This window comes from Mesoplodon densirostris, chromosome 14, assembly GCF_025265405.1.
Source record: "Mesoplodon densirostris isolate mMesDen1 chromosome 14, mMesDen1 primary haplotype, whole genome shotgun sequence".
NCBI lineage: Eukaryota > Metazoa > Chordata > Mammalia > Artiodactyla > Ziphiidae > Mesoplodon > Mesoplodon densirostris.
This window is the reverse complement of record NC_082674.1, coordinates 74,307,862-74,332,929: the sequence shown is the minus strand read 5'-3', so window position 1 is coordinate 74,332,929 and position 25,068 is coordinate 74,307,862. Positions and strand designations below refer to the sequence as shown.

At 55.2% G+C, this 25,068-nt stretch overlaps 1 protein-coding gene across 3 annotated transcripts in view; it reads left to right on the top strand.

The window, feature by feature from the left end:
- INPP4A (inositol polyphosphate-4-phosphatase type I A) overlaps positions 1–25,068 on the top strand; it is a 130,629-nt gene that overhangs the window by 11,958 nt on the left and 93,603 nt on the right. The window contains exon 1 of one of the 3 annotated variants that reach the window (XM_060118025.1): positions 21,801–21,881. The exons of the other annotated variants lie outside the window; for them this stretch is intronic. The gene's annotated coding sequence lies outside the window, so the exon portion shown is untranslated. Of the gene's footprint in view, positions 1–21,800; positions 21,882–25,068 lie in introns of those variants that run through there. 3 annotated transcript variants of the gene reach the window in all.

Here is a 25,068-nt window from a genome sequence, read left to right as displayed (position 1 = left end):
TGAGAATGTACTCACCCTAGCCTGGAGCCCAGGGTAAATTTGAGAAGGCTTTGTTTAAAGGTCTCTTTCAGGGAAAATGGGACTGTTAATGAACTTAAATCTAAAATAGTATCCTTCCTTATCCCCAGCTCTCAGCATTCCAGGCTGGTGACATTCTCCACCATTGGATATAAGTGAGAAATGGTAAAAATTGTTAGGATTAACATCTGGTTGTGTGTAACAGAACAAATCTGAAGGAAAAGAGGCTTAAAGTAGGCATTTCTGGGGCTTCCCTGGTGGCGCAGTGGTTGAGAGTCCGCCTGCCGATGCAGGGGACACGGGTTCGTGCCCCGGTTTGGGAGGATCCCACATGCCGCGGAGCGGCTGGGCCCGTGAGCCATGGCCGCTGAGCCTGCGCGTCCGGAGCCTGTGCTCTGCAACGGGAGAGGCCACAACAGTGAGAAGCCCGCGTACCACACAAAAAAAAAAAAAAAAAAAAAAGTAGGCATTTCTTTCTCTTTATCTACTGAGGTCTGGAGGTGGGCAATCAGAGCTTGTGACCTATCATCCCTAAGCCCAGGCCTCACGTCCAGGATGGCGGCTAGAGGTACACCGAGCTCGTGGGCATTCCAGACACCAGGCCGCAGGAAGGCAGAATTCCTGAGAACTCCTCGTCGAGCTCTGTCCTTGTATCTTGTTGGCAAGAGCTGAACCCCTGGCCACACCTAGATGCCAAGGAGGCACGCAACCCCATGCCAGCCGAGTCAGGGTCCTGGGCATGTTTCTAAGGAGGAAGGGAAGAATGGACATCGGAGGCAACTAGCGGTGTCTTGCCTGCAAGTTGTTATCTGTTTTGAAAGATGAGTTTTTGTGCTTGTTGGGAAAGTGTTGGCAAAATTTCTGTGGGGAAACTAGGCATGGGCATCTAACTAAAAACTCAAGGGCTTAAGACCTTTCGCACTTCCACATGGGCCTTCATAGTTGAGCCTGAAAGAGGTCACTGATCCTTTTGTGCCTTCACTTCCTCATTTAAAGAACAGACATGGTAGAAGTCTAATCTGAGTTCTCAGGGCCAGTGCTGAGCTTCGCAGACTGGAGTTGCTTTTCCCCAGTAGCCCCCTTGGGGTTTCTGGACCCATGGGTGTGTTCAGAAGGCAAGGGCTGCCTGGGCGTCAGGATTTCAGGCAGAGGGTGAGATCCAGGCGAGGGCCAGTGGGCGAGATGCCCTGAGTGGGAAGAGGCCTGGAGTGGGAGGGCCTGGGAGAGGCAGAGAGCTTCTCTCTCCAGAGCCATCCTCGCCCTAAGCGTGCCACGGACATGCCCCCTCCCCAGAGGGTTGGGGGAGGGCCGGCCTCACCAGCTGAGCTGAGAGACGCCTGGCTCTGCTTGTATCTCTCCTGCCTCTTTCCCTCCTCATCCTGCTTTTCCTTTCAGAAGGGTGATCCCAAGTGCCTCGCTCTCTGTCCGATGAAAGGGATCCCATAACCAGTTTACTCTAGGTGTCAGCGCAATTGACGGTGTTCTGCTCTTTGAGGCATTTGCATTTTAAGGAGGATATATGTGGTAGCGGTGCCTGCACTCAAAGCCTCTCAGACGGTTGCATGGCCGAACCAGGAATAGGAGGAGCCTGGGGCCCTCCCCGTGCCACCAGCTGCTGGGCGTAGCGTGTGTCTGCTGCACATCTGGGTGAAGGTGGCCAGGCCAGCTGCTCCTGTCACCTTCCCCCCACTCCAGCCCAACGTCTGTGTGCAGCATGCGCTTCACACCTCTCGTGTGCTCACACGCCAGTCAGGCGTGCACTTATGCCTGCCGCTTGCACACGTGTATACACGCTCACTGTGCGTGCGTGTGCATGCCCACGCACCCCTCCCCCTCCCCATCCCCTGCAAGAGGCAGTAGCCCCCGGAAGTTGAGCTTCTGGAAGGGCCGTGCATTGCTTTCTGGTTGAGTGGGATCCCTGGGGGCTAGGGGTCTGGATGTGCACGTATTCAAGAATCTTTACCAGAACACTCCCCGAATTCATGCTCCTAAAATCAGGAACTTCCTTTTGTGTTTCCAAAACTAATGATGAAGATCTGCTCATGTGTAATAACAGCTTTTCCTGGCCTCTAAAGACTTTTTAACTTCGCATTTTAAAAAGGCAAGGACTACCCCGTGGCTCTTTCTTGTCTTCTCTCCCCCGGGGCAGCTCCGCAGGCAGTGGATGAACTGGGCACCTTTCCTGTCACCCCAGCGTCCTCGCTGCCTGAGCTGGTGCTGATCTTCCAGATTGTTTTGCTGTCCAGTTCTTTCTCAGTAAAAACATAATTTGTTTTTTCATGTGTGTGGGTGAAATATTTTGCTTGTGGTAGGTGACCGTCGAACTTCATCGAACTACCTTTCCTTCCTGTCACGGGTGTGCCCGTCCCTGTGTTATTTGCGACTTGCCTTCCCGTTCCACAGGTGCCCCGGTGACCAGATGCTGCGTGCGTTTTTCAGAGGAAACAAAGACTGCTGGGACACCCTAAGTATGCAATGTGAATGCAGAAAGTGAGGCCCCTGCTGGAGGCAGGTGGTTCTGATTTCCGTGTTTCGTCTCCCACTCTTGAAGGGGCAGGCGCTGTCACGGGGTGGGCTGGGGGAGGGGAGGGTGGAGGAGGCAGGAGTCCTGGAAAGCACTGCTGCCTGTGGGAGGTGGCTGTCAGCACAGGTCGTGTGGCCCCCGGCCTGGTAACCCTTGCCAGGGACATAGCGGCACTCGGGGAACATCTGAGTTCCAGACGGCAACAGCACAGGCCCAGAGTCACTGAAGTGTGAAGGGAGCATCCATGGGGGCGCAGGATATGGTCCTTGGTCAGGGACTGACCCTTGATGCTGGGGAATTAGATACCCTGAGTGCCTGGTGTGGGTCTCTCTGCCACTCTCTGTCCCCCAGGTTGAGTGGCCTGAGGGGTTGGGTGGCATGGTTACTTTAACGGCGTGTAGGCACCTGTGGTTCGGATGAGGCGGGTGAGTGCTGGGCAGCTAAGAGGGAAAACAGCATCAAAGTCAGATAATCTGCTCTGAGCACATTGAAGAGCTGGTGTGGGGAGTGCTGAGTGGCTGGGTCCCCTGAGCCCCACGGTCGGGAGGTCCCCTTACCCTCTCCTTCCTGGTGTGCAGTTCCTTAACAGTAACTCCTTAAGGGTCCGGAGGAATTGCTTAAGAGGTGCACTTCTGCTTTACTGCATTTTATGGGGATGTTGTGTCCCACATGGTGTTCACCAGTGTGAAGATTGTTCTCAAGGGACGTGCCCAGTGAGTGGGGTGTCCTAAGACATCAGCGTCCTTCAGGGCAGGGACAATAGCTCAGTTTTCTTTCTATTCCCAAGAGCATCCTACAGTGCCTGGCACAGAATCGGTGTGTAATCAATGTTTGTTGAATGAACGAAAGAAAAAAGCTACTACGCCATTGTCAGAAGTGAAAGAAAAGCGTCAGGCTCTCCTTGGGAACATAGCCCGTTACCTGGAGGTCAAGTTGGGGTTCAGTCTAACTTAAGAAAGGGAGGTGAGCCCAGAGCCCGTGGTCGTCCCAGTTAAGTTCTCAAGGTGAAACCAAGCCCGTCAGCTTGGCCCCCTGCCCCTGATGTGTCCTCGGCGCACGCCCCCTCGCCCCGCTGGCTGGAACCTAAGGCTCTTCTGCCCCTCTGGGAGGAAGGGGCCACACCTCAGGGCTGGGTCAGCCTGGATGTTTGCTTCCTAAATTTAATGAACCTAAAAGAGGAATTCTGTTTCGGGTTGTGAGTGGAATCCTAGGGCCGTTAGAGAAGCCGGGAGGATAGGGCGCACGGGAAGGGGGGGCCTCCTCCTCTCCTGGGCCTCGTGGGGAGTCACAGGGCTTCACGGAGAGATGAGCTTTGTGTCAAGGCTGGGGGGTGGTGGCGAGCTGGGGGGCTCAGGAGAGAAGTGTGGGCAGGACGGGGTAACACGTCAGGAAGGGGGCTCAGAAGGGGCGGGGCCGGCTCAAGATTTGGGACATCATTCATCCCACACCGGAGTTTCTTCAGAGTTGCTTTTTTTTTTGTCGGTTTTTTTTTTTGCAGTACGTGGGCCTCTCACTGTTGTGGGCTCTCCCGTTGCGGAGCACAGGCTCCGGACGCGCAGGCTCAGCGGTCACGGCTCACGGGCCCAGCCGCTCCGTGGCACGTGGGATCTTCCCGGACCGGGGCACGAACCCGCGTCCCCTGCATCGGCAGGTGGACTCTCAACCGCTGTGCCACCAGGGAAGCCCCAGAGTGGTTTTTCTTTAATATTTATTTATTTTGGCTGTACTGGCTCTTCGTTGTAGCATGTGGGATCTTTAGTTGCGGCACGCAGGATCTTTTAGTTGCAGCACGCGGACTTCTTAGTTGGGGCATGCACGTGGGATCTAGTTCCCTGAACAGGGATCGAACCCGGGCCCCCTGCATTGGGAGCGTGGAGCCTTAACCACTGGACCACCACGGAAGTCCCTTTTCGGACTTTTAAATTCTGTTTTGCTTGCATCTTATTGGTTGGTTGGTTGATTGATTGATTGAGTGAATCATTATTATCATTTTACATGACAAAAGCAGCTCCTAGGCTTCTAAATGGTCTGAGAAGGCCCTTAGATTGCAGTGTTCTTATGACCATCCCTGTGCACTAATCAGGTTCCTGGGCCAAAATTGGCTTCCTGGTCTCCGCTCAGGGCTGGGCCAGCAGGCGTGGGCACCACAGCTCCCTGAGCCCTGCCCAGCCCCGGGCCTGATGCTGGGTGGCCAAAGTGCCCAACCACAGGCAGGATGTCCCCAGATCCTACAGTGGTGGCAGTGAAGCCGTGTCTCTGAAATGACAGAAATGAAACCAGCCCCAGGGAAGAATATTCTAAACCGCCTGTGAAAACTGGGCTGTGAGGGAGAGGAAGCACTGGGGTATTCAGAGCCCCAGAGATACGTGTTCCTAGAAGTGGATACAGTGTCTCAGGGTCCTCTCCTTGCGATGAAACAGCCAAGCGGCAGCTTTGGTGGCCCCCCGTTCTCCACCATCACGCTCTCCCTGGGACCTTGTGGGGTCTGTGTGCAGTGGGCACGGAGCTGCCATGAAACATGGTCGAGCCCGTTGGCCAGAGGCTGGGGAGGGGGCTTTGGTAGTGAGCGATTACAGGAACAGGGCTTGGCTTGCGTCCGCTAAGGCACGCTCAGTCTCTCAGATTCTGGGGCTCTGGGACTCGGAGCATACATGTCCCTGTGCCATATACTGTAGTGACATAGTCGGCGGAAGACACGGATGAAGGCACCCAGTTGGGGAGGAGGGAAGTGAAGGCAGAGAGCGAGGGGTGCTGATGCTAGAGGGATGATAGGGGCTACTGCCAGAAACCAGCACAGCCCCTCCTCCATCCCCCCCCGCTGGGGTGACAGTGCCCCAGAGGAGGGCCCCCTCAAGTCCCCCATCCTTGCACTAATGTCACTTAGTGCGAGTCCTCGAAACCTGCCTGCTCTTAGCTTGATTTGACAAATGGGATGACATCCTGTGTTATGTTTTACAATAGGCATTCACTTCCATGGTTCAGAAATTATAAGGTGCAGCAGGATATGTGATAAAGTCTGCCTCCTGCCCCGTCCCCCAGCCACCCAGATCCCTTCCCTGGAGCCACCAATGCCATGTGCTTCTCATGTATTCTTCCCCAGGTATTCTGTGTACAAGCCAGCAAGTGTGTGTATGTTTTATCTGTAAATATGTTCATGTTTACCTTTTTAGTGCACCGGTGCTGCGCGCTCCATGCTCGCTGGGGCCTCCCCTTATCCCCTGACTGTATCCTGGTACTCTCTGCGTGTGGGAACAGAGTTTCTCTTTGTTTGGCCCAGCTGCACCGGGTCACCCTGCCAGGCTGTACTGTAGATTCTTTAAGCAGAGCTCTCTTGATGCGTGGTGGGCACTTTCCAGCCCGTGCTTGGCACGAGTGTGGTTACTGCCCCACCCTGTTCTGAGGGGTGGATGGAGTATCACCCTGGCTGGAAGGAGAGCGTGGGCTTAGATGACGTTTGAACATTCCTCCGCATTTCCTCCAATTCTCACCTGGCTTGTAACTATTTCTTGGTTAGATATTATTTGTAAGATATGCTTTTTAGAATTATCGCCTTCTAGTCACACACAGACTTTTCAAACGAGTCTGTAGCGTCCTGAATGAGGCTTGTCAAGGCCACCTGGACCTCAGCTGCAAGAACAGTGGCTCTCCGGGCTTCCCTGGTGGCGCAGTGGTTAAGAATCCACCTGCCAATGCAGGGGAGATGGTTCAAGCCCTGGTTAGGGAAGATCCCACATGCCGTGGAGCAGCTAAGCCCGTGCGCCACAACTACTGAGGATGTGCTCTAGAGCCTGCGAGCCACGACTAGTGAAGCCTGCACGCGTAGAGCCTGTGTTCCGCAACAAGAGAAGCCACCGCAATGAGAAGCCCGCACACTGCAACGAAGAGTAGCCCCCGCTCGCCGCAACTAGAGAAAGCCCGCGCGCAGTAACAAAGACCCAACCCAACACAGCCAAAAAAAAAAAAAAAAAAGAACAGTGGCTCTGAGGGGCACTCCTCCGCCTGGCCCACTGCAGGGCTGAGCAACAGGTGCTACAGAAGGTTCTGGAGGGACGTCTCTGACAGCCGGGCCCAGGACTGCACAGCGCCTGGGGAATCGAGCCGATTTCCAGCTGTGATGGTGTCTGGCTGACGCTGGTCCTGGCTGTGCCCTCCCAGGGTATCAGCCGCTCCCACCATCACGCTGTGTGTCTGGAAGGGAAGGGAACGATCTGGACACGGGCACTGTACATATGGATGATTCGGAGTCATGTTGGATGGTCGTCGTCAGCTTCTAAGTCTGCCAGGCGGCCCTGGTAGTTTGTCACTGGAGTGGGTACGTGTGGGCAGGGGCGTCTGCGAGGCCCCCCTTCAGGCCCGGGAGGTGGGCTGGCAGAGGCTGCTGACACCTACCTGCCTGCTCACGTTCCCTCCCGTACATACAAGGTTTCAGGCACAAGGGGAGGAACTGTGGCCGCATGGCCCGGGGGCGCTCCAGGGAGCAGGACGCGGTGATAACCCCTCAGGGCCGTCACAGGCGTGCATCTGGGAGGCTGCGCACCAGACCCAGGTGGGGTCTCGCGGGACAGGGCCAAGCTGTGAGGCCTCCTTGGGGAGCGAGGGGCGTGCGGACGTTAGACCTGAGCCCCGGGGGTCTGCCAGGCTGAGGGGTGCCTCCTTCTGCCTTGGCTGGTCCCGACATGCCGCTGTGCCCTGTCTGCCCTGGTGGTGTCTTGTCAGGAGCCCAGGGCACATGCCTCCCATGAGTGAGCCCAGCCCTTGCACCCATGCAGAAGGTCAGACGAGAACGGGTGCAAAGAAGACAGCTCAGAGGGCTGCTCGCAGGAAGCCAATGGGCTTCCGCTTTCTGTTCATTTTTTCTTTAAGACACTCTTGAGGTTTCGGGGCTCCGCCTTGAGCCCTTTGTGGCGGGCTGCTCGCGGCCTGTGATAGAGGGATGGTCTTCAGATCTCGCGCAGGCTGGAGACGGAGTGGCGGGGCCCCTGAATGGGGGCAGGGGGAGGGCAGAGGCGCCTCCAGGATCCGGGCCTCATCTGCGCAGAGCCCGGAGGGCAGCTGCCAGCGCCAGAGGAAGTGGGATTATTGCACATCGTGTGTTTCAACACTGGGACCCACAACCTCAAGAAGGAAAACCGAGAGCAGGGCCGCAGAGCCAGGGCTGAAGAGATGGAGAGAAGGGGACAGAGAGCCAGATGTGAACCACCCGGTCCTTTGCTGGCCCAGCTGGCCCTTCTCCCGGGTTTGCAGGGCAGGGCTCTCGGGGCCCACCCACATCGGGGACCCGCCTCCCGCCCGTCCTTTGGCAGCTGCAGAGCCTGTGGCTGAGAGGAGCGCTTCTGCTGCGTTTATTCAAGGTTAGGAGGCCCCGATCACAGCTCACGAAGCCTGAGGTCCTCTGTGAGAGGTCAGCAAAGGCCGCCCGTGGAATAGCTGAGTTATTGTACTGGGTGTTTAAGACAAATGCCTGTGGCAGAATTGTATTTTTAGGTAGGATGAGCTAAGAGTTTGGGCAGCCTTGGAAAATCCCTCTTGAGACAGAATCAAGAGAGGCAGTATATGTGAAGGAGTTTTTTAAATGTCACCAGGATCCTTGCAGCATAAGGCTGTAGCTCTTTGCACAGCTTGAAGGACTGGCTCAGTCCAGGGAGGTGACAGGAACCATCCTTCACTGATTGAGGTTCTTGATTCCTGCTGTGTGCCGGGCACTGTTCTGGTGGCTTCACTTATAGTTCCCACTTCATCCCCTGTATCAGTTTCCTAGGACTGCTGTCAAAAATTCTTACGAACTTGGCGCCTTAAAACAAAAGAAATTTCGCTCTCTTACAGTTCCAGAGGCTAGAAGTCCAAATTAGCATCACAGGGCTAGAATCAGGGTATCAGCAGGGCCATGGTAGCTGCAGAGGAGAATCCATTTCTTGCCTTGTCCAGAATGGTAGCCGGCTTTCCTTGGCTCATGGCCCCCTCCTCCGTCCAGTGCCAGCTGTGTAGCTTCTTCTCTGTGACTGTGCCTCCCTCTGCTTCTGTCACATGACTTTCTTCTCTTCCATCTGAAATCTTCCTTAGCATCCTTTTTCTCGGACATTTATGAGGATTTAGGGCCCACCATACATTCCAGGATAGCTTCTTACCTCAATATCCTCAGCTTAATCATGTCTGCAAAGTCCGTGCCATATAAATAACGCTCAGGTTGCAGGGCTTAGAACGTGGACATCTTTGCGGGGGGCATTATTTGACCTCCCACATGGCGCAGCAGCCTGGTGAGGACGGCACTGCCTGACACAGCAGACGGAATGAGGAAGCCCAGGCTCGGCACGGCTGAGGCTGTTGGGCGGCCATGGTTCGTCCTTCTCCTGGACCTGCACGAGGGCCATTTGCTGGACATGCACTCAATGAACAGATAAGTCCTGTCGTCTTCCTGTGTTACATTGGTTTGGAAAAGTAAGAGCTTTGGATCAGGGCCTGTGCTGCACTTCGCTAGGGGCACGTTTGTTGATGAGTGAATTCGTTTCACTGTGGCCAGGTGGCCCTGGGCAGTCTCGTTGTCCTCGTCTGTGAATTGAAGACAGAACAGCTCGTGGGTCAGATGGTATCACCTGGGTGAAATGGCCCAGCAAGGGCGGCCCAGCAGGGGTCTGTGTGAGGGGTCCTTGTTCAGTGTGAGTTCCTGGTCCCAGCAAGGAGAAGTCACGTGAGCCAGGCCAGGTGACATGAAGGATGGATTGTATTAATACCCGAAAGAAACAGTGCACTGGGATTTGTGCAAATAATTGACTCATTGATGTGACAAACATTTATTGAATGCCTGCCTGTGGCAGGATGTCAAGGGGGCGAAAGGGAAAGAATAGCAGACAACACCTACCGCTCCTGCCCTGGGGGGAGGGGAGCCAGAGGACAGACATCTAAAAGGTCATTTCCCGGGCTTCCCTGGTGGCGCAGTGGTTGAGAGTCTGCCTGCCGATGCAGGGGACACGGGTTCGTGCCCCGGTCCGGGAGGATCCCATATGCCGCGGAGCGGCTGGGCCCGTGGGCCATGGCTGCTGGGCCTGCACGTCTGGAGCCTGTGCTCCGCAACGGGAGAGGCCACAACAGTTGAGAGGCCCGCGTACCGCAAAAATAAATAAATAAAGAAATAAAATAATAATAATAATAAAAGGTCATTTCCCGATTGTGGACTGAGAGAAGTCATCCTTGATATGAAGATGAATAGATATGCCTCTATTACATATTTATTTATACTTACATACTATAAATAACATGAAAATTCATGGTGGTCTGGGGGAGGGGGGTGGGGGTGGGATGAATTGGAAGATTGGGATTGACATGTATACATTAATATGTATAAAAAGGTAACTAATAAGAGCCTGCTGTATAAAAAATAAATAATTAATTAAAAATAATAATAAATTCATGGTGGTCCCTGTTCCTGAATCTGGAGCCATGGAGTCAGAGGGAGACCAGAACTGAGTCAATTATCTGTATCTTCAGCTCATCTTCCTTTTCTCCCCTGCCTTGGTGGCTGGCCGTGGGTCCCCAAGACCCCTCAGTTGCTTGTCGTAGGTCCGTGAAGTCCCCTCAGTGACTGGTCACGGGTCCCCGAAGTCCCACACTTGATGGCTTTCAGGTCCCTGGTAACTGACTAGGCCCAGTTACCTCTTTCCCCAGGGAGTGGGCCTGCTTCCTACCCCTCTCTACACTGAGCCCCCGCTCGGGTTGGGCCTGGGGTTTCTCCTCCCGGTGTAGGCCTGGCCTCTGCCCAGCCTTCAGCTGGACAGCTGCTTGGCCTCCGGGCTCTGGTCTCCCTCTGACTCCCTGGCTCCAGGCCCAGGCCGGCCCCTGCCCACCTCACTGAGTCTGCCCTCCTCTCCCAGCTGCGCAGGAAGGGACCTTGTGTTGTTAGGTTTCTTACGCTGACCTTACTGAGCACTCAATGTGCACCAGGGCCTGTTGGCTTAAGAGGGGTGACACACGTCCCCCGTCACTGATTTCATGAACCACCCACCCTCCTGGAGCCTTGCCGAGCGCTGGCTGCTGTGCACGGCTTCCTCTCATACCCTCTGAATCATACGTGTCTGTCCTCCCATTTTGCAGGTGAGAGAACTGGGGCGCAGAGAAGTGAGGTCGTCCAGTGCTCAGTGGCAGAGCAGGACTCACAGGTCTTTCTGTCCACAAAGCCCCTCACTTACAAAGTTACGCCAGGTAGGCCTAGCCCGGTGATAGACAAGCCACCAAACTAATGGGGCGACTGGGGTGGCAGCAGGTGACAGTGTCCTCCTGCATTCTTTCTGATGGGGACCCACAGTCTTATTCCCATCTCTCTCTCTCTAATCCTTGTCTCACAACCCTGTGTATACTCACCGTGGACGCCACGTACACCCCTCCTCCCCCCTTGTCTGTTGACTGTTCCCCACTCTGTGCACTTGGCCTCTCCATCTGTGTAGCTCCGTTCTCCTTGCCCTTCCCTGTGTTAGCAGTTGAGCCTGAGACCTGCCAGCAGTGCTGGTAGCAGTCCCACGTGGGGCGGTGGCTCGGAGGGGAGACCCAGAATCATCAGCATCCTCCCCCTTGGCAGTGAGCAGAAAGGCTCTTCTCAGCCCCGTGGACTCACTTCTGTGTCCTTGATGTAAAGCTTCTCTTCCTTAAGTAAGAGCATTTTTGCCTATATCCCCACACATACACTCACGTTTGATTTTCTTGCATTTAGATGCACATGTAAACCCACACTTGATTTTCTTGTATTATCATAACATTTTTCTTATTTTAAATTGGCAAAAGAACAAACCTCTTAAATAGGCATTTGCCTCTTAGCTTGGAATCTGAAGTCCCATCTTCATGGTGATTTTATATGAAGAGGAATATTCTCTAGGTTCCAAGTAACTTATAAATGGGCTTTTGGAAAGCAACCTGTTGGTTGAACTGCCCATAAGTTTACCTTCACCTTTGTGAAATTCTAGAACTGAGATTTAAAATTATTCATCAGGGATAGTGCTTTGTTTACTTTCTCATGCAGTGAGACCATGAACTAATTTAACACGTGGTAACTCTTAAGTAAGTGAGATAATAGTAAAATTTTGAGGCTGGGCAGTAAGGAGGTGAGAGCCTTAGACACCCCAATTTTGATGTCTCAGTAAAGGAAACAGAAAATTTAAAGGTGCTGCCAGGGAGGGAAAAGGAAGGAAGGCAGGAAGGGGAATGAAACCCAAACCGGAGTCAGTTCTGTGTCGTGAGAGGCTGGCGGCTCACAGCTCTGCTCTGGAGACCTGTGGCGTTTCTCTTTTGATGGTCTTGGTCCTGAACCCAGTGAGACTTCAGTTTGTAAAGGTGAAATGCCACCGTCTGGATGGTGCAGGATTGAAGTCTCCTGGGTTCACAAGGGGACATAGTTCAGCTGAGGCCAGACGCAGAGCTCATGGCTGGATGTCGAAGGCCGGGGAGACCTCATCACCGCAGACCCCGGTCACTGGGGACTCGCCGCCTGGGAGGCTGGGCGGATGCCTCCTGAGGCCTCTCTGGGATGCAGAGAAGGAGCCTGCGTGACAGGACAGACGTGGGAGTTCTTGGGGAAAGGAACTGTCGGGGTGGGTGTGGAGTTAGGGAGGGCAGCAGAGCAGTGATGGGAGGTCCCCCACCCTGGCCGCATATTACACTCACCGCAGGCTTTTGAGGGGCAGGGAGGCCAGCTTTCCACCCCCTTACCTCCGCCCGAGGGCAGTAAAGGAGTGGGGGGTGGAGCCAGCCAGCGTTGACATTTGTCACCTTTTCCACTCCGTGATTCTGAGTTGCAGCCGGGATGGAGGGTGCTGGGCCCCAGAGGTTCAGAACTTGGGCTTTTGAACTGGACCAGTCTGTTCTGAATCCCCGCATAGCTGAATCCTCTTCGGCGCTGAGCCCCAGTCCTCCCCACCTCTCCGAGGCTGCGAAAGTAGGTGAGGATGTGCCGAGCCCAGCGTGCTCTGCTGGGCGCCAGGGGCTCGTGGCAGGAGTGGCTGACTGTCTGACACGGAAGGGCCCGTGGCAGAGGGCCTCCTTGTCACGTGGGAAAACCACAGTCCTGGTTATGGCTGCTTCTCAACACGGGGGATGTGGCTGGAGGACCCACGACCACGGTGGCAGGTTTCTGAATTCACGGCCGCACCGTGGCTGGGACCATTTGGCACCCAGAACCTGGTTCCCCACCATCCTAGACCAGGGGTCAGCCAGCTTTTCCTGAGAAGGGCCAGAGAGTTAATATTTGGGGCTTTATGGGCCACGCCAGTCCTGTCACAGCACCACTGAACTCTGCTGTTGTAGCGCACAAATGGTCAAGGGCAGTAGGCAAACAAACGGATGTGGCCGTGTTCCAATAAAACTTTATTTTACAAAAGCAAACAGTGGGCAGGACTGGGCCCTTGGGCTGCAGTTTGTGGATCCCTGTCCTGGACTATGATTTCACACTTTCTCCTCAACCTCACCGCGCCCCGCTCGCGGCTGCTGGGCTTGCTTCCAAGTTACTGTGGAAACAAGCACTCCTGTAGACTCACCAGCCGGCGTCTGCACCATTCGCCCGGCCTCTCGGCCTCCCACCGCCTCTCAGTGGTCAGTCCCCGGGCTTCGTCCTCAGCCGCCTGTCAGCATCAGCTCGTCACCCCCACGTCCTTGAAGCCTCTCCCCTCGGTTCCCAGCGCCCCTCCCTCGGGATCGCCCTCCTGTCTCCCTCCTTGGCTGATTTCTCCTCCTGGCGTTGCCGGGGCCTAGTCCCTGGACCTCTTCTCTGCTTGCCTTGGTGGTGCTGCCATCCATTCTGGTGCTTCACTCACCATCTATAGGCTGGCGACTCCGAAACAGACTTCCCCAGTCCAGACTTCTCGCCTGGATTCTGGGCCCTTCTAGCCACTGCCTTCCTGACAGGAAGCATCTCCGACTGCACGTGTCCCAAACCAGACTCAGGCGCGGGCCTCCTTCCCCACCTCCGTGAAATGAAGGCCCCCGCGCTCCTTCTGCTTCTGTCGGTGAAACCTCGTGTGGTCCTTGGCACTTCACTGCCTGTATCGGCTCTGTGGGAAGTCCCGCTGCATCTTCAGAGCACAGTCACTTCTCCTTTCTGTGTGTCCCACCTTTGCCTTCATTACTGCACCGTCTGCAGGGTGCCCGCTCTCCCCACGGCCGCCCTTGCCCCATCGCTGTTTGTAGCAGAGCCGCCGGAGGGGGCTTTATTGAGCAAAGTCAGACCAGCTCACTCCCCTGCTCAGAGCCCTCCAGAGGCTTCTCACTCGGGTACAGCAGAGGTCATGAGGCCGCACGTCGCACCCCCCATCTCCTCCTCTTGTCCCTGCGCCAGCCTCAGGCTGATGGCCCTGGCCTGCCCCTCTGCCTGTCACCTCTTCCCTCAGACACCTCCATGGCGTACTTTCTCTCATGGCCTCTTTGGGCCTTTGCTCAAATGTCCCCTTCTTGGTAAGGCCCATCCTGATGGCTGTATGTAAAATTGGGTCTCCACCCCTCCCCCACTTTGCCCAGCAGGCTCTGCCCTGGTGGCCTGGGCAGTCTCCCTGGGTGCCTTATTAGGACCGTGATGTTGGCGCAGGAGGGGCCCTGCACGAGGCCCTACGCCCAGGCGGGTGTTTCCAGGGCATGGCCACGTTGGCAGCAGGCGTCCTGTGAGTGGGTGCACCCCACTGCCAAGTGCCTGGCGTGGTGATGGAGGGGGTGGGGGACAGCTACGGGGAAGCCCTGCTGTCTTCTTGAGAGCAAGGGCTACTTTATGTTTCATTAAGGGCTCAGGATTTATAGCCACCAAGCCTTCTTAATGACGTTGATTACAGTCCTGTTCATCTTAGACATGTAAAGGGGTAACATGTAGGCTGAGGCTGCGGGGTGCTAACCCATCTGGCAGGGTCAGTGTCAGACTAACTGCTGCACATAGGGTTTGTGGCTTCCACAAAGATTTCCTCAACTTTTTTTCTTTTCTCTTTTTCCTTTTCACTTGAGATTTCAGAGGACTGCTTTTCCCTTTGTCGCGTCCCTGGATTTTAAGGAGCCCGGCTCTGGGCCGGGTGATACAGGCATGGAGAGCTGGCCTGTGCAGGCTGGCCAGGCACAGGTGTGCCCCATCCTGGGTGCCTACTGGCCTCCTCACCGCCACCCCCCCAGGCCCCTCCCACGGCGAGGAAGGGAGCAGTGAGGCTCACTAACCACTGGTTCTGAGCGGTAAGGGGGTGGAGAGCACGCCTGGTGAGTCTGTGTCCCTGAGTGCGTGGCCTCTCCCTTCCCTCCATCTGGAGGCACGGTTGGAACCGGAGCCCAGAGCCTCACCCCTGCACCCGTGGTGTTGCCCCTGGTCAGGCGTGGATCAGGGCCGCTCTGCGGGAGGAGCCGGGAGACATTTCCAGAGGAACCTTCACGGGCCGCCTTTGAATAGGTTGCAGTGTGGGTTTTATTTTTGTGACAATCCACTCCATCTGTGGTCTCAGAGACCAGGATGATTTGGGCACACTTTTGATTCGAGGTCCCATCAGAACAGTTTTGGCCGTGGGTGTTGCACGTGTGCTCACAAGTGTTCACGAGTGTGCTCACCCGCGTGTCTGTGTCTGTAGCTTCTCCTGGACGGCCAGCAGGAACGATGCCTGACCCCAGTCCTGTGAACACACTGCTTCGTTATTCTACAGTCACTATGTGTAGGAGAAAAGAATGGATGACCCTGTGGGGATAAAAAAATTGAGTCCAAAAAGCCTTTTTTTCCTTTAAACTTGGCAATCTCGCTAGGCTATCAGGGGAAAATGTGGAATTATACAATAGGTGGGAGTGTGTTTTTTTTTAACTTACATTTGAGATGTCTATGGTGTCTTGTCATGTGTGGAATCTTTCTGTTAGGCCATCTGAGAAGTTAAAATTGGAGGAAGGCGAGGTTCTTTTGCACATAAGCCCTTCCGTGCTGTGGCTTCTCCCAGGCTAAAAGCCTCAGGTTGAGCTTTCAGGGACCAGGAACAGAGCTAGGTGTTTGTTTGCTAAGTGGACTGTGTAGCCTTGAAATGCTTTAGCCCAGTGGCCCACAAACTTTTTGAAAAAGTATCCCATAAATGTGGAAGCTCCCCAAGATGTCACCCCTGTTCATGGATCTGCCCCTGGCCTCCAGAAGTGCCCGGGCACCCCCAGTGTGACTACCGTGGAGAGCAGGCTATAGGTCTGGGGTTCGCCCCACATGAGCAGGCTGTGACAGAGGGTCCGGCCGGGGTCAGGTGATTGAGGCAGGAGCCATGTCCTGGATGACTCTGGAAGCCCTGGGGTGGGGTGGGGGGGCTCCCGCTGACTGTGGCCTTCGTGCCGAGCTGGTGTCTGAGGACCAGCTGGGCTTGTCCCTCTTTCCCTGCCCTACAAGGAGTGTGTGGGAACTGAGAGTATCGACTGGGCTGTGGGCAGCTCCAGCAGGGCCTTTTTCTCCATCTCCTGTGTGAGTCCATTTTCTCTTTCTCTTCTCCAGCCAGGCTTATTTCTGCCCCTCCTGGGCCAGCAGCACTGTCTCCACAGGCGGAGAGCTGGGGGGCCTTTAGCACGAGCCACGGGTGGGGTCCCTGGTGAGGGAGGAGGGGGCGAGGTGCTGGCTGGGCTTGAACCCGGCACCTCCCGACAGCTCCCTTGAAGCGTGTCCAGAGTAGAAAGGTCAGGGATGCGAGCATCACACAGGTGGCGGCACCCAGAGCCTTGATTCTTAAGATTGTTATATGTTTTACACAGTTACACACTGTGAGGGCATTACGTACCTGTGGCCTCATTCAAACGTCACAGGAGTGTGGAGGGAACATCATGGCTCCTCTCTGGTCTTTCTGCTCCCCTCCCTGGAGGCCTGGCATTTCTGTGCATGGTCCCGGGGGCACTGTCTGTCCCATCTAGATGTATGTTTCTGAAGTGTGCATTTGTTTACCAAGGCTTGTTTTGGAAAGCCGTGTACACGGGGTTATGAAATCATTGGCGGTTTTCATTTCAGCCTCCTATTATTTCCCTCTTCATATTAGTAGAATCTGGTATCACCTGGCTGGACTCAAGATCAGCCTGTTGCTGGGTGTCCACGGAGCAGTGGGGAGGGCTGCCTCCCAGCCTTCTGGGTGCTGCCTGAGGTCTGTGGCAGGTTTTGTACTTTTAAGCAGGTCGCCCACACAGAAGGGTGTCCTCCAAAGTAGCTGGAGTTGGAGGTGCGCAGCGCTGTGTTCTTTATAACATGGAAATACCGCAGAGATCGAAGTGCCTCTGAAGAGCCCTGGGTGCAGGGAGCTGTGACTGGTACCGCCTGGCCCTGCACTCCACCGACATCATGTTGAGGGCCAGGGTGGATCAGTGGCCAACCTACGCTCTCCTGGCTGGTGAGTGACAGCCAAGACTAAACCAGGCCCCTGACCCCAGGCCTGGCCCCTTTGTATACTGCAGGGGCCCGGGAGGCCGCAGACTCAGCCAGGCTGCAGTCACCCCGACAGTTTGCAGCCCCTCTTCACATTGTGCCATCAGTATCAGCCTAAGTGAAATGCAGGAAAATTAGTTTCATTATTATTATTATTATTATTATTTTTGCGGTACGCGGGCCTCTCGCTGCTGTGGCCTCTCCCGTTGCGGAGCACAGGCTCCGGACACGCAGGCTCAGTGGCCATGGCTCACAGGCCCAGCTGCTCCGCGGCATGTGGGATCTTCCCGGACCGGGGCACGAACCCGCGTCCCCTGCATCGGCAGGCGGACTCTCAACTACTGCGCCACCAGGGAAGCCCAGTTTCATTATTTTATAGTAATTTTAAGCAATCTGTTTCGCTGATAAAAATTTCCAAATACTTTTTCTTATGTACTGTATTTATCTTGGGGCACTGGGGATGCAAAGTGTGAGTTTTTCTGTGATTTAATCATTTAAGAAAAGCTTGTTTGGGGCTTCTTCAATGGGTCAGCTTTGTGCTCCTTAAAGATGAAAATGACTCAGTCCCTTTCCTTAAGGAGCTCAGGGGAGACAGGGATCTAGTGTATTAAAGATTTTTTCTCTGTGGTTTCAAGAGGACTGCGTCCTAAAGAGCAGAGGGTGTTTATTTCTGGCCAGGAGAAGCTTCCCAGAGGAATTGCTATTTAAAGTGGTCCTGAAGCATGAGTATGAATTGCCTGCAGGATGAGAATCAGGGCATCAGGGGAGGGGACAAAGGTGTGGAGGGTGCATATTTGAGAGCCTTAAAGAAACAGCCTGCGGGTGTGGTCCTCAGCGCGCTTGGGGAAGGTAGGTGGGCTAGCAGGCCCCCCACCCCGGGGTAAAGGACCTTGGACTGTATCCTGTTTGTGCTGAGAAGGCCAAGGAAGGGATTTAAGCCAGGGAGTTAGCCCATCAGATTTCCAGGTTGCAGAGAGCCCACTAAAACCCCATGGTTCAAGTACCAAAGTCATCTCTCTCTCCCGACTATTTAAACTCAACTCTTGTTCATCCAGGATGACAGATGAGATGGGAGCGCGAGGCTAGGCCTTGGACAAAGCAAAATCACCGATCCCACAGAAGGTGTCAAAACTTAGTACAAAATGAGTTTAATCTGCTTAAAATTGCGTGTAACATTTAGCAGCATGTTGAACTTTTGCAGATATATTGTTTTTATACTTTCAGCCTCAGTATTATACAGCACGACTGAAAATGGCCACGATAGCCTGTGCTCGGCTGTGGTGGACCAGGCCGCATGGGGCAGGAACTCTGCAGTCCACTCCCTCCTCCCCACTTTCCCTACCCAAGGTAGGGGGTGGGGGAGCAGCACTCCCCAGTGGTGGGGAAGGACGGGCCTCTGTAGGGGGCCCTGTGTGTCCCCCTTGGTTGCCAGTAATTCCAGATAACAGTAGAGTGCAGTTAAAAGGGTTTTTATTCCCCCCCGCCCCCCGCAAGTGCACTATCTTCTCATTGTTTACACCAAGGCTAATCCACAAATGTTTAATCCACCCACAGGTAGTCAGGATTTGAAGGCAGAATCTTACTGAAGTCAACTCCAAATAGCTTTGTGGTGACCAGCCTTCTCTGCAACGAGACTTTGCCCATGTTTCTCTCTTTAGTATAATGAGTCAGACTTGCCACTTGAAATATTTTTAATCACAAAACTTTTCAGAGAAGTTAATTAGAATGGGCGCACAGGATAATGAGGATTCATGGCGTAGAAACTTTTCTAAGATTTGAGTTTCGATAGTTCCTGGAGCTGGAGTTGGTGCTTGTTCAGAGCTAGGTTAGACGGATAGCAACTGGGTTTCAGGCCAGGTCTCGCTGGGACGCACATGCTGGTGCTGACTCACTGAGCTCTGAGCTCTGTGTGACCTGATCCTGGCTGGACTCGCAGTCGGGTCTGCACGGCTCCACACTGAGTGGAGGCGGCCCTGCTTGCCTGCACCCCGGAGCTCCCCAGAGCAGGGACCCTCTCCGGCTGGGCTGTATCCTGTGCTCTGGGGATGAGCCTCCCCTTCTCTTCCCTCCCCTCCCCCCAGGTGTCCAGTCCCCAGCCCCGGAGTCAGGGTGGCCCTCACCGTGGCACTGTTGCCCTGCTCTGAGTAGGTGTGCGGGGAGGAAAGGCTGCAGCGGGAGCTCTGCGGAGGGTGGGGTTCCTCGAGGCCTCCGGCTCTTCAGAGGGGAGCGGGGCCCACCCCCGAGTTCCCGGTTACCGAGGTCATTTCCCTGGTGCACCATCACCCGGGCATGGTCACTATCGCCTTCCCTCCCTTCCTGCTGACCACAAATTCTCACAGGGCTTCTCTGGCCCATTCTTTTCCTGGCCAGGTTTTTTTTTGTTTTTTTGTTTTTTTTTTTAATTTTTGGCTGCGTTGGGTCTTTGTTGCTTGCTGCACGCGAGCTTTCTCTAGTTGCAGCGAGTAGGGGCTACTCTTCGTTGCGGTGCGCGGGCTTCTCATTGCGGTGGCTTCTCTTGTTGCGGAGCACGGGCTCTAGGCGTGCAGGTGGCGCTCGGGCTTGGTAGTTGTGGCGCACGGGCCCAGCTGCTCCGCAGCATGTGGGATCTTCCCGGACCAGGTCTCGAACCCGTGTCCCCTGAATTGGCAGGCGGATTCTTAACCACTGCGCCACCAGGGAAGTCCCTGGCCAGGTTTTTAATGGGGACTTTGAATAGATTTATTGACCTTCATCAAGGCCTCATTTCCTGCTGTGAACTTCCCGTGTTCTCTGGTACCTAGAGCCCCTTCCCTGCTCTCCTGGATCCAATGGCTTGGCCTGAGTGCTTCCAGGACCTTGTTTCTGAAGGGATAGAGGAGATCCCGGGCCTTGGGGGTGTCGGCTGGGCTTGGTAGCCGGGGTTCGTAACATTTGCTGGGGACAGTTCCTGGGGCTGGCATCATCTAGCCCTTGCAACAGCCCGAGGAGGAGGATGCTGGTTACGCCCATGCCAGGGGAAACGGAGGAGCGGAAGGTTCAATGAGTTACCGCTGGCCGTGCGTAGCCCTGAGAGGCAGTGCCGGGACTCGAGCACGGGCGGCCTGGCCCCGGGCTCTGCCCCTGACCACGAGGCAGGACCCCTTCCCGGGACAGGACGCAGGCTGGGCTGCTGCACCTGACGCCCACACCCACGCCACCTTGACCTCTGTCCCGAGCAGGTGCGGTGGCACGTCCCGGTCATCCTGCCTGGACTGGGGAAGCTGGGGCCCCGCAGCGTCCCAGTTCTCAGCGAGTGACTGCTCCCGTTTCCAAATCCTAGGGGCATGTTCGCTGTGGCCTTTCTCTGTCCGCGGTGCTGGAACGCGGCGTTCCCAGAGCACAACCCCACGAGCGAGGATTCACCACAGCCTCCGTTGAGCGGCTCGGCCTGGCCGGGGCCTCCAGGACATCGCTGGGGTCTTGTGGGAACTGCCCTCCCTCTGTGAGAGAGAAAGGCCGTGGCAGCACCAGCCCAGAGCTTCGGAGTCTGTGGGGGGGGGCTTTCTCCCCCATGCCCACCTCTCCCACCCACTGCCCGTTTCATCCAGTGCCCGTCCTGCCGAGACCACAGTTGGAGGCCCCCTGACTTGGAGGCCGGGCCGCACAGTGGCTGGGAGCTGCGTAGGAGGGTCGGAAGTAGAGGGTAGAGCCTGAGTCGGGAAGACTCAGGTGGCCGTTTTAGCTCTTGGGCCTCAGTCTTTTGGTCCTCGAAGTGGGGCTGCGGTAGGAGGTGGTTAAGCAGCACCTCCACGCCCTGCAGCTCCTAACCCTGTTAGCCCTGATCTTCCAGACTGTGGGTCTATTTTGTGGCCCATTTAGGAGCTGCCTTTGATAACTTCCTAAAATAGGGTGTGCTGTTTTGGACATTGCTATCTGTGAGAGGGATGTGTGTTAAAGCTAAAATAGGCTGTACTTTTTAACTTGCGGGTGTTTCCTTTTTCTGTGTCATATGCACACCGTGTTGAAGTCATAGTGTCCTCCCTCCCACCCGAGAGGACAGCCCCAGGCGGGCACGAACCCACAGACCCAGCTGGTGAAGGCCTCCCGCCCGCTCGGGACCCGGGACTCCTCCACGTCAGGAGGGCTTTGACAATGTCTGTTCTTTGTCCGCTGACCCAAGGACAAGGTCATTTGCCCAAGAGCCTGTGGGGGTCTGGGGTCTAGACAACTGAGGGCCTTCCTTGCAGGTCAGCTGCTGAGTGGTTTCCCTGGGCTGGGCTGGGCTATAGTGAGAGTCCACACGGGGACGGGCGGACCCCAGCCCCATTCTGGGTGAACTGTGGGCAGCTGTCAAGTGTTGCATGTACACACACACACACACACACACACACACACACACACACACACCAACCCCCCCCCCCACACCGCACACACACCCCACACGCACACCCTTGCACCAGATGCGGTAACCTCTCTTTTGCCCTTTCTGATGGTCACCAATGTGGCTGTGAAGAGGGTGTGGGGTCCCGTAGGGGAGGGTGAACTGGGGTAACTGGGTGAGCTGGGTGGGAGTGGGAGGCTGGGCAGGGACTGCTGAGGGGGATGCGGCTGACTGTTCCACTCTGCCTGACTCACTCTGCGTTCAGTCCTGCTGTCACTGAACGTGGACACAGCCCACATCCTGTCTTTTTGCTGCAGAGCTGATCTGCAGTTTTTTGACGAGGGAGGCCTCTTCAATAAGGAGGGAGGGAGGTCTGATGTTTCGTAGAGCATTAGGACTTAATTGGAAACAGTTGTGCAAAGCTTAGGGCCTCTTTCTAAGACAGCAGACTAGAGGCAGCTTCTGCAACTTCAGTGCCTACGAATCACCTGGAAGGCTTGTTGCAGGCTCCGCCCTCAGGGAGCTTTAATAGGTGGGGCGCTTCCTACAAGCTTCCGGATGATGCCGATGCTGCCTGTCTGTGGACCATACTTCACGCCGTCCTGGAGCCCTTGGTCCTGTTCCAGCCCCCACTCAAGGTATTAGCTTATTTTTATCACCTTCCCTAAACTGGGCTACTTCCTGTGGTGCTAATTGACAGCAGCTCCAGTTCCAGGAGTGTGGGGAGGGCTTCTTGTGCCCTCTCTACTTGGCAGCGGTTCTGATGGGGGTGGGGAGACAGAATCTGCCGTGCTCCTGCCAGGAGCTGCGTGTGCCTCGTGGGACGCCCCAAGACTACGCCACCATGGTGAGTTGAGCAAGGTGTCAAAATCCAGGAGCCCTGCTGTTTCGCTGTGAGAATTACACGCCAGATCTAGTTTACGGAGCCTCAGAGATCGATGAATGGTCTGATTGGTGGCATCGCTGCTGGTTCGTCCCTGGTCTGAACCAGCTTGTCCCAACCACTGGGACCAGAGCCGTGACCCTGCTGTTTATGAATTAGGATCTTCTCAGGTGTTCCAGGAGGCCTGTCACCCACTGTGTCTGGGACCAGGCAGTATGGCTGACTGGCAGGACGCCACGTAGACAGAGTGTGTGAGGATGAGGAGGTCCCAGCTGCTCTACCTTGTCTGATACATAAAACATCATCAAGCACCAGCTTCTCTGAAACGAATAACCGTTGCAAATGGAATTTGGACAAAGGATAACAGACTTGTTCTCCCGTCCGCCCAGCCCAGTCTCCTTGCTTTCTTGTCGGCCGCTTGGCTTGAGCTTCTCCCATGAGGTGGTCTTTGGAGCCCTTCAGGCTGACCCTGGGCTGGGCCCCTTCCTCAGCGTCTTCCTCGGGCTGGATCTGGATCTGAAACTGCCCCCAGGCCCCAGTGTGCGGGCCTTAGGAATTGCCCCCAGACTGCCCAGTGGGGCTGGGGTGCTGCCCCCAGGGGGTCTTGCTGAAGAGCTGCCCTCCTAGCCCCTGCCCGCCCTGCTGCCCTCTGGCCAAGGGGCAGCCCCTCGCCGGGCCACTCAGGCTCTGCCCCAGCAGAAAACCCTTCTTCCCGTTTCTGCAGGGCACCAGGTGGAGCCCCTCTGAGGGGTCCTGGCTCTCTCGCTGTCTCACCCCCAGGGTTGGACTTGTGTGCTGGGCACTGTGCCAGGTGTCTCCAAGGAGCAGTTTACGACTCCCCAGCCACCTGATGAGGCTCCATAATAAACCCACTGCAGATGAGCAAACCGAGGCCCAGAGAGAGAGGAAAGGAGCGCCTGGGAATTGACCTGGGGCTGGCGGGTCACGCGGGCGCGCTGCTGGGTAATCTGCTGGTCACCTTCCAACTTCAGAGCCCTTTGGAGGTGGGGCTCCTCACAGGACAGAGTTTAGCTGGTGGAATTTTCCTGCATCTTGTGCTTCCATCGCGAGGCTGTGGGTGTCGCTCGGTGTCGCTCAGTGTGCGCCCTCCCCCCGCGGAGAGGTCAGGGGTCGTGAACAGCAGGGGTTGGAGGGGCCTCTGGGCACCTGGTGGGACCCTCTGAGTTGGGGGGAAGATGTCTTCTCCTGACATGTTCAGGAGGGAGGGAGACTGCGTGCCTTTCCCCAGAGCCTCAAAGCGTTTTGTGTACCAGAGCCAGCTTGGTCCCTTGTCAGCCGGAACCTGTTTGTTCGCAGTCATCGCTTCTGATCACGGGGGCTACTGGATAACCCAGTGGCCTGGCGAGGGTGTTAGTTTCTTTATGGAGCTGCATTTGGCTTGATGTTGGCCTGTGTTTTACCTGACTGCCGTGGGTTTGGGTATAAAGATTCAATGACACCATCCCCATGTGGTTTAGTGCCACAGTTCTCTGTGTGAAATGATCTTATTACACAGAGCCTCAAGAACAGACTTATGGGGAGGCTTAGTTGTATTTCCAGGTGATACAGTTTCAGCAAGCAGGCTTGTGTATGGGGATGACTATTCCCCCAGCAAACTGTGCCTTGCAGAGTCCCAGGAAGGTGAGGGAAGCGGCCTCAGCCCGCAAGGGTGCTGCATGGCTGGACTGGAACATCTGGTGGCTGGTCTCAAGGGTGCACCCTGCCCCACCTCCGCCTCCTCTGGGCTGGGCGCTTTCTTTTTTGGTGAGAGGTCTCATCATCAGTACTTCTCGCTTCTCCTTTTCCCTTTATTAGGAGTCTGCCACATTGGAGTTAGGTTGTGATGTCCTTCCCTGGCTTAATAGCTCAACGTGGTGTTTAAATGTTTTAAACTTTAAAAACTTGAAAAGTTTAAACAAGCTGAAGCAGTGTTAAAGGAAGTGGCCTAGCAGGTGATGTGAGGGAACCTGTGTTCTGGTCCCTGTCCTCTCTGCCTTTACACCTGCAACTACTACGTTAGCACATTTTGGGGCTAAGCCTTTGGAGGTCTGGGTAAAATCCCCCCAGGGGCCGCAGGTTAAATTGTCCCATTGACCATGTTGGACAGGTGTGCTTTACCTCATTAGCGTTAAGTCACGGGACGGACTTGATGGGTGGCAAGCGGCAGTCACACCTGGTCCAGGGGGTGTGGGCCCTACACGGAGGGCGGCCGGTGGAGGGCAAACGCGAGAGGTGGGCCCCTCTATATAGGTGTAACTGGCTCTCCTGGAAGGGAGCACGGGGCAGGGTGTGGGCAGCTGTGAGGTCCTGCCCCCTCCCCACTCCCCCCGCTCGTCATCCTGCCTGAACGGGGATGTCTCCTCAGTGGGCTTCTCATGGGGGCTGGATGCCAGCAAGCAGCTAGTCAGTGCTGACAGTGGGCAGGCGTGGGTGACATCCAGGGATGTGATCAAAAATGACAGGCGCACACCTTCCCATTTAAAAGAAACATGTGGCTTCTGATCTAAGCTGTAGAAAATATTTTTATTTTGCTTACGTTGCTTTTTTTGAAAAGAAAGATAAAAAGAGAAGTCAAACTATAATGCAGATAGTGATTTTTGATATCCTTTATTATGTTTTATTATGAGAAGACGATTTAGTAGGTGATACTTTATATGAAGAAGCATAGGAAGACTGATACGGTGGATTTCCACTCGGCTTAAGACATTTTCATTTCCAGTATGGTTGAAACTACATCCCTTCACCCTGAGGTGACCGTCAGCTTCAGTTTGCATTTTATTGTTTCCATCCACTCAACTCTTTGTATTTTGTGACCCAGTCTTTACATACTTTCGTGCTGGGAGATGGGAAGCAAGTTATTTCTCAGTTTGACTTGTGATGCTTACGGTCAGAAACAGCTGTTGCTTGAAATCAGGCTTGTTGCTACCTGCCGCCGCAGGTGG